At 31.5% G+C, this 8,709-nt stretch overlaps 1 pseudogene; it reads right to left on the bottom strand.

The window, feature by feature from the left end:
* Positions 1-5,966: 5,966 nt before the first annotated feature.
* LOC126891444 (putative nuclease HARBI1) lies at positions 5,967-7,226 on the bottom strand (annotated as a pseudogene).
* Between the last annotated feature and the right edge of the window lie 1,483 nt (positions 7,227-8,709).

Here is an 8,709-nt window from a genome sequence, read left to right as displayed (position 1 = left end):
TTTCAAGATAATATTAGGTTAAAAGAATCAAAATCTATTTGCTTCTCATCTTTTTTTTATTAAGAAAAGGTAACTTAAACTCGTATAATTATATTATCCAAATAATTTTTTAATAATTTATTACTAAATAATTTTATTATTTGGTATTACGTAATAAAGCTTAATATTCAGATTGATTTACACTAAATATCAATTAACTTCTCATTATAAATTTAGAAAACATTACTAAAATAGGAACAAATTTTATAAACTGAACATTCGCGAATGTCTAGCAGATATTCGTATTCGTGAATGTTAACAAACAATTTCTTATATAGAGAAATTACATTATATATTTACTTTTGTATCACACTATGAAATTGAAAAAAAATTGTAGGAACCGAAAAAACCGTTTGGACCGAAAGAATTGGTCAGAACAGAATCGAAATATTTTAATAAAACTTGAACCGGACCTGACCTAATTTTGAATTTTACTAGAACCGCAACCGGATCGAAACCTTTTATGTCATTTCGGCCCGGGTCCCGTCTCCTAATTATGAAGTACATAAAAAGTTGATTGAGAACATTCACCACAGATTTCTTCGTTTATGCTCATATAGATTTAATATACCTAGGCAGACACATGATTATCAGGAAATTTTAAGTCAGTTGAAGTTGTCTACTTTAGAATCTCGAAGATTAATGTATGATGCACGTTTTATATTCAAATTAATTCGAGATCAATTTAGCTGTTCCGAACTTTTACATGCTGTTAATCTGTGTGTACCTTCCAAGCAACTTACAAATACAAATACATTCTACACTAACTTTCACAATATAAACTATGGAAAATGTGCCAGTGGAGAGAATATTGCACTACCTCAATACAAATCCAAGCATTGACAGGTACTTATGTAATTCTATAACAGGTAACATTATTGTAGTTATCTCAAATATAACGTATGTATAACTTATGTCATTTTAGAGTCACATGATATGCACTTGGTGTAACTCAGAGATTGTCAAAAATCTAGTAGTTATTTTTAATAAATATTTACTTATTTTGTATATCATTTATTTTTATTATTCCTTTATGTTCATTATTACTGATTTAATATATTTAATATTTGACAGCAGTGTAAGATACCTGGGAGAGTGATCGAAGACCATTTTCCTGGCGCCCATGATTTGTTAGCTTTATTTATTTTCTTCGTCTTTAGCAATTATACATCTTCATTCATTTTCAGTATATTATTCTTATTTTATTATTTCACCTTTTAGTCATCATTACTATCTACTTTGAGCTACTGTTCTTCGACAGGCATGCAAACGAGCCGTATCCATCCTTGAGTGTCAAGTTGTTCTCTTGCATCTCTTGCTAGCCAATTCTATTCAGTTTGCCTCTGTCTCTTCATACTTCTACTTCTATCTCTTTTAATATCCCCTTCTCTTCACTTCTACATCCTTCCACTTTCCTTCACTAATACTACTGAAAAGTAGTATTTTTCCTACTGCGGCTTCTCAACGTAGAAGCCACTTCACTCTCTTCTTTACATCCCATCTATTTTCATTTTTGTCCCACTAGTTTTTCTTTTCCTTACTTCTGTTGGAGTATATCTTTCTTTTTTACTTTCACTCCAACAGAAGTTTTCTTTTATTTGTTTCACTGGCCACTGGCTTCACTTTATGAGAACTCAGCAGGATATGAAGCAATATCTTCCATACCATATTTTTTTACATCTGGATCAAGTTTAGAAGGCCTGTTGTTATGCTTATAAAGTGGATGAAGGTGTTATGAGAATGTTGAAGAAACATAGCACCTTCTTCTTCCAAACATTCTTGCATGTTAGTGTATCATAACTCCTTCACCAGCTGACTAAATATTAAATTATGGCTAGAAGTGAATGTGAGATGCTGCTATGAAAAATAATAGCAAATAGCGTCCTGGATCCCGCGTTCCAAAAAAAGTTTATTAATAGGAAGCTGAAAATTTGTTTATTGCTTAAATGTGTCTAGTCGGACAAACTTTGATATATGGGAACACTGGAACAGGGAAAGTTTTAATTGTGGAACGTGTCATCCTGACAAGTTTTTAATAATTGTGAAAACTAGTAGGTTGTTTTTAAGTTTATTTAATAGCAAACTTTATATAATCTATGAAAAAATGTTTGTCCGACAAATATGTTGGGTATTTGAATAAGACTGACACGTAGAACAAGTCAAATGGCGGGAATTATGTTGGTGATAAATAACAGTCCGATTTTTGCATGAGCGTTTAATGAAAGGGTAACAAATTAATTAGAAGTTTGTCCGACAAAATACATGGGACATTTTCGTAGCCCATGTATGTTCCCATATATGTTCGAAACCCGTAACCTGTTCCACAATTAAAACTTTTCCTGTTCCAGTGTTCCCGTACATCAAAGTTTTTAACACATTTTCAGCTTGCTATTAATAAACTTTTTTTGGTACTCGGGATCCAGGCCTAATAACGCTTTCATCCACAAAGATCCACATTTTCAAAGAAATGTAACATAACATCTTCACCTTCCAAGCCCTTCAATTGTATTAGTGAACTAATTATCACTTATTTTAATTTCAGAATACGTTAATCTACCGGGAACTTTCCATCAAAGCACTGGTGAACGTAAGTGGATAAGCAATGAATCGAAGATACTCATCGACCTTTATGGGTAGTATACCTTCGTATACCTACTGCGTAGGGTACCTTCGAAATTAAAAATTGCAAAATGCTATGGGCAAAAATAGCCAGTGAATTAATCAGCATGGGTATAAGGTACTTATCAGCGCGTTCTAGAAAGAGGGTACAAAAAACATAAAGATAATAAAAACTAGACAGGACGAGGTAGAAGGTATTTTGAATATGAAAAAGAAATGGATGAGATGTTTCAGACGAAGGTGAATGTAAATCCAGAATTGTTGCTGGAAGTGGAAACCAACCATGAGGTGAACACTGAAAAGAAAATTGACGACACACAAAATACGTCTACAGAAGAGGCAACAGGAGAGGCAATAGATGAAGACACAAGTGAACTGAAAACTTTAACAACAATTTTATAAAATCCCCCAAAACAGCAGCGAAAGAACACTCTTAGGAGGAAGACATACATGGAGCCTATGGGAATGGAAAGAAAACAGCACCAAGAAAAACGGTTAACAATTGAGGAAGCAAAGGTGATGGCAATGACTGAGCGCAACAAGTTAATTACTTCCAGAAACGAGGTTTTAAATTCGATTAATTCAATTTTACAGAAACTGGAGAAGGTATTGGAAAAGTTAATAAATAAAGATATACTAATAACTAGTAGTTATACTTTTTTGTATGCTAGTTTTGTTGTGGTATTTTTATATTAATTTTTTTTTTAACAAAAATGACCCTGCATCAACTATACCCTGTTCCACGAACATACGCCTGTCTTGGATTATCGCGACAACGAATATTTTACTGTGCAAATTATGAAGAACGAAAGTAAATTGCAAAATACATTGTTGTTTATTGGAACAATTATTAGAGCCATTTATTTTCGCACTTCTTATGTTGCACACTAAAATATTCGTTGTCGCGATAATCCAAGACAGGCGTATATTCGTGGAATAGCCCATACTTAGAGTTATTAGCAGGGGGTACAAACACAAATTACAAGTATTCAATTTCTTACAATGTACAATACAACTTAACTATATTCTATTAAACACTGTAAAATTTATTGTCTTTCAAATATTTCAGCACTTGGTTGAACTGGCAGCTTAGTAGATCCTTCATGTTGGTAGAGAGGTTATTTTTCTTCTTTCTTGGGTGTATGTTTTGCATTCTAACAGAATATGTTTCACAGTGATTTGGATCTTGCAGTTGTGACAGAAAAGGATGGCTTCTTTATTTATTAAGTGAATATGGGTTGGTATAGTATGTCCTAATCGTAGTCGAGTTATTATCACTTGTTCACAACGTTTGAGTGGGAGTGGTAAGGCGGTGCCGACAGTTTCTATAACATCTTTTAATTTGTTGGATGTGTAATTCCAGTTACTTTGCCATAAGTTGGTAATATGTTTTTTAATGGAGGTTTTATAGTCGTTTCTTGTTAGCATGTTTGACACAGGGATGCTTTCATCTAGTGCAGCTTCATTCGTAAGTTGGTCCACTGCTTCGTTTCCCTTGATTCCCACGTGTGATGGCACCCATAAAAAAGTTATTTCTATGTTTTTTCTCATAATGAGTCCGATATTATAATATAATGAGGTGAGGATTTTCTTCTGCAAACCTTCAGTGCCTCTAAAATAGCCAGTGCTTCTCCAGTAAATATGCTACAACTCAGAGGGAGTCGTATTTTAAAATGGTCTGCTCCATGTATGTAAGCCGCTGCTAGTCCTGATTGAGTGTTTGATGCATCAGTGTAGATATGTTCAGAATTTGGATATAGGGATATTATTTCATGGTATGATTGATGTATTACTATTGGGTTAGTGGATGTTTTGGGATAGCGAGTAAGGGATGTATTTACAATTGGTGGACTAGTTGACCAAGAAAGAAAGTTTTGGGTTGGATTTATGATGGCACTAAACTGCTCACAGTCGTAACCACTGAATTTTAATCTTTCATGAAAAGGGAGTGTATTCATAGGTTTATTTTTGTAATTACTGATACATTGAGGTTTTAAGATATTTGAATGCATGGGATTTTGATGATTTGATGATACACGAGTTGTATAATTTAGTGACAATTGTTGCCTTCGTAAGTGTAAAGGTAATTCGTTAGCTAATACTTGAAGGCTATTGGTTGGGCTAGTTCTAAATGCGCACAGAGCAATTCTTAGTGACGTTGTTTGAATTGAGTTTAGTTTTTTTAATGTAGTTTTTTTGGCAGTATCATAACATATTGAGCCGTAGTCTAATTTGCTACGTATAAGTGATTGGTATAAGTTTAATAGGGTTCTAGTATCTGCTCCCCACGTACGGATTGAAAAAAATTTTATTATCACTAAAAGAATTTATTTTATCTACCAACTTATGTCAGTTTTGTATTTAGATGTTTAGTGCGAGATCATCTTAGAACACAGACTTAGCTATAGACAAACAGATAGGAAAGCAGATATAAAAAATATGAATTATATAAAAAAATAAAGAACTCACAGGACAGAGAAGAACTGTACAACTAGGATGTTTCATAATAAGAAACAACTTATAATTGAAAATAATGAAGTTTGCTAACATTAGAATAACAATATAAAACTATTTGCACCATAAATTCCCAAATTGTTCAATAAGGAACAGAGGTGGAGAAACTTGAAAAATATTAATTATTTGTCTATGTATAAAAAAGAGTTATCAGGATAGAGAGGATAAAACTGCAAAAATTTGATAAAATGGGTCAGATAATAAGCAAGTGGCAAATATTGATTTTTACGTTTAACAAATAGACTGTTTATCTTGGCTAGATCATAAACAGGAAAATACAGATGTAGACATTCCTGATTGAAAAATATATGGGGTTGGTCTGGTGTGGACTCACATTTACTGTCTCTAGATATACAAGGACATTACTTCTCTGAGATTATTGTTAAGATTCAATATAAAATGATAACATAGGAAGAAGGTATGTAGTGAATATTACTTTTAACAAACACAAAATAATAAAATACTTAGTAGCGTGTAGTAAAAAGTAATTTCAATTATCTATGGTTTATTTACATTTGAAGTACTATGCATATCCTATTTCGTACTTGAACTGTAGTTTCTACTTCCCTTTTATTTTCATCTTCATCTTCCATTAATCGGCATGACGTTTATATCATTTTCTACATTCTAAACTGCCTCAAATTCATCCTCTAGGGCTATATTGTGCAGTACACATGCAGCTCGAATCAACTGAGCAATTTTTTTGGCTTTAAGGTGAAACCCTCTATGTTTCTTAATTTCACATGGAACAATTGAATAATTTTTTGTTTCAGGAGACCAAAAGAGTGTTCTATTACGTATCGGTTTCGTGCCAACTTAATATTATAATTGTTTTGTCTCCTAGTTAAACGTCCTCTATCTTTGAATGGAGTTAGTAAATGATTTCTTAATGGATATCCACTGTCTCCCAGTAAAAAGTAATTTCCACATTTTTCCTCTAAATGATTTCCTAGGTTGGAAGTTCGGAAGACACGTCTGTCGTGAACTGACCCTGGATTTCAAGTCCGAAAAATACGGGACATGGTCCAAACTAACAAAGTCGTGTCCCAGACAAGGATTCGGTGCTGGGGCATCTGAATTTTCAATGTTTTAGTAAAATTCTCTTTTGAAATTTTGAATACTTTTATCTTCACAAGAATTCACATTAAATTGAATTGGTGGGACGTAAAAAACTACAATTTCTAGAATGTAATGCTAATACCACATCCAAAACGCATGAATTTTATATTGTGGTATTATAGTTCTACGAATATGTTCTGAAGCTGTTTTCTTGTGGCATATTTTTCAGCTACTTTTGGTTGTAAATGATAATTACATTTTTATGTTATCCTAAAATGCGTTCGCGGATACCTGTAGGCAACTAGTCATTGACAACTCCTAACCTCACCTAATATAAATAATACCGTTAATAAATAAATATACAAGGTATATTTACTTTTAATTAATATTAATAACTAATTATTAAATTATACTAGGTAAATATACCTAATATTTATCTATTAACGGTATTATTTATATTAGGGGAGATTAGGAGTTGTCAACGATTAGTCACCGATAGGTATCCGCGAACACACTTATCGGGTTATATTTATGTGAAAATCAAAAATCAGTTGATGTTCTAATTTTTCCTTTTTTGAGAATTATCCCGAATTGAAAGTCGAAATGTCAAAAACTAACAAAAATGTAATTAGTATTACAACCAATTGTGGCTTAATTCCATCAAAAATATCATGGTCCACATTTAAATGTTAAAGAATTAATAGAATGATGATATTAAAGTTCTATATTAAAAAAATGGACAAATTTTCATTGAAAAGTCCTGGGTTTCAGGTATTTTTTTTTCAGTCTTGCCCCAAATTCAACTAAATTGGAGTTGGTCACACTAAAAAGTATGACTACAAAAAACATTTACTTACTTGTATTGAATAATATCTTTTACGATTAATATAGGACTCTGTATCATTATCTGGCTTATCAATTTTAATATGGCAACCATCTGTTGCACCTATTATTTTAGGAAATCAATTTTCTTGGGCAAGGTTACTTAAAAACATAGTGAGGCAATAGATTATTCTATTTATAGTGCTTACACTTACATCGAATCGATATGCCACATTCCTAAAGCTAGACGTTTGGTGTCACATATGCCATAAATATATAAGAACCTACAAGCAAAATGCAACAAATATGTAATTTTTTTCAATCAGATGCCTCTAAAAAAAATACAAAGAAAATATGTTATTAATAAATTATTAAAAAACTATAAAAATAATTATTTATTAGTAGAATTGTTTACGTATTAGAGATTAATATTAGCATTAGTTTTAGGATAAGATAAGAAACAATGATTAATAAATAAAAAATTGCCATATAAACCCAAACCAACAACATAATCAAATGTCATTATAATATGCAACACGAACTTACTTGGTGTATCGGTGAAATATTGCCATGGTGACCACTCTTCCGTTTGAAGTATCCACTATTTTTGAATCTTTCAGCCAAATTTTCGGCAATTTGTTTTGAAACACGAAAGTGTTCAACAAAAACTTCCTCAGAATATTGCGGAACAACTTCATCTAAAATTTATTAATAATCAGTGGTTGCACAAATTTCAAATAAAAACCAATCTACCTAAATAATTTATGGTTTTTCTGGGTTCCACTAACAGCTCCAAATCATCCTCACTACTATCGTAATTTAAAAAATCAAGGCTCCCTTCCTCGTCATACATATTATAAAATTAAAATTATATTAATAAAAAGGCAAGTAATAAAACAATAATTACTAACAACTCTAAAAATATAAACAGTAGGAGATAAAATGTATTATTAACCTAACTAAATAGCAATATAAAACCTAACTAAACAATATAAATATAAAATAATAATTAGATAGAACTTATTCATCCACAAAGTTTACACAATTTTTGCAAAAAAATGTATAAATCTTATAGGACTAGTCAAAATTTTAGTACAATAGAGTAACAATATACAGTGATGAGCGCGCTAATAACCGGCAAAATAGCACAAAAGATGGAAAACGTGTATTAAGTTGTGAGATAAAAAGAAATGAAACTAGTTGAGTTTGAAAATTTAGCGATATTAACCAATAAATTTGCATTATATTGATTGTTTCCCACCTTTACACGTATCAGAGGAATATGTCTGCTAAAACTGTCACTGTGACAGTGGTAGTTTCCAAATTCGTGCGATTCGTCTAAAGGTGGAAAACAATCAATATAATGTAAATTTATAGATTAATGTCGCTAAATTTTCCAACACGATTAGTTTCATTTCTTTTTACATCACAACTTAATACGTTTTCCATCTTTTGTGCTATTTTGCCGGTTATTAGCTGGCTCATCACTGTATAGTAAAAGTACACATGATTAAAATAAAAAGTGATTACAATAAAGTAAATAAGAAATAAATAAAAGTTACAAATAAAAATTTTAGAACTATTTTTGCAAAAATGTTAAAAATTCATCAATACTGTAGAATGTGTTCTCTTATATATTGACTATTTTATTGTAAC

The sequence above is a fragment of the Diabrotica virgifera genome, chromosome 9 (genome assembly GCF_917563875.1).
Source record: "Diabrotica virgifera virgifera chromosome 9, PGI_DIABVI_V3a".
Lineage (NCBI taxonomy): Eukaryota > Metazoa > Arthropoda > Insecta > Coleoptera > Chrysomelidae > Diabrotica > Diabrotica virgifera.
The sequence above is the reverse complement of the archived record's forward strand: the minus strand, read 5'-3'. Positions and strand labels throughout refer to the sequence as shown.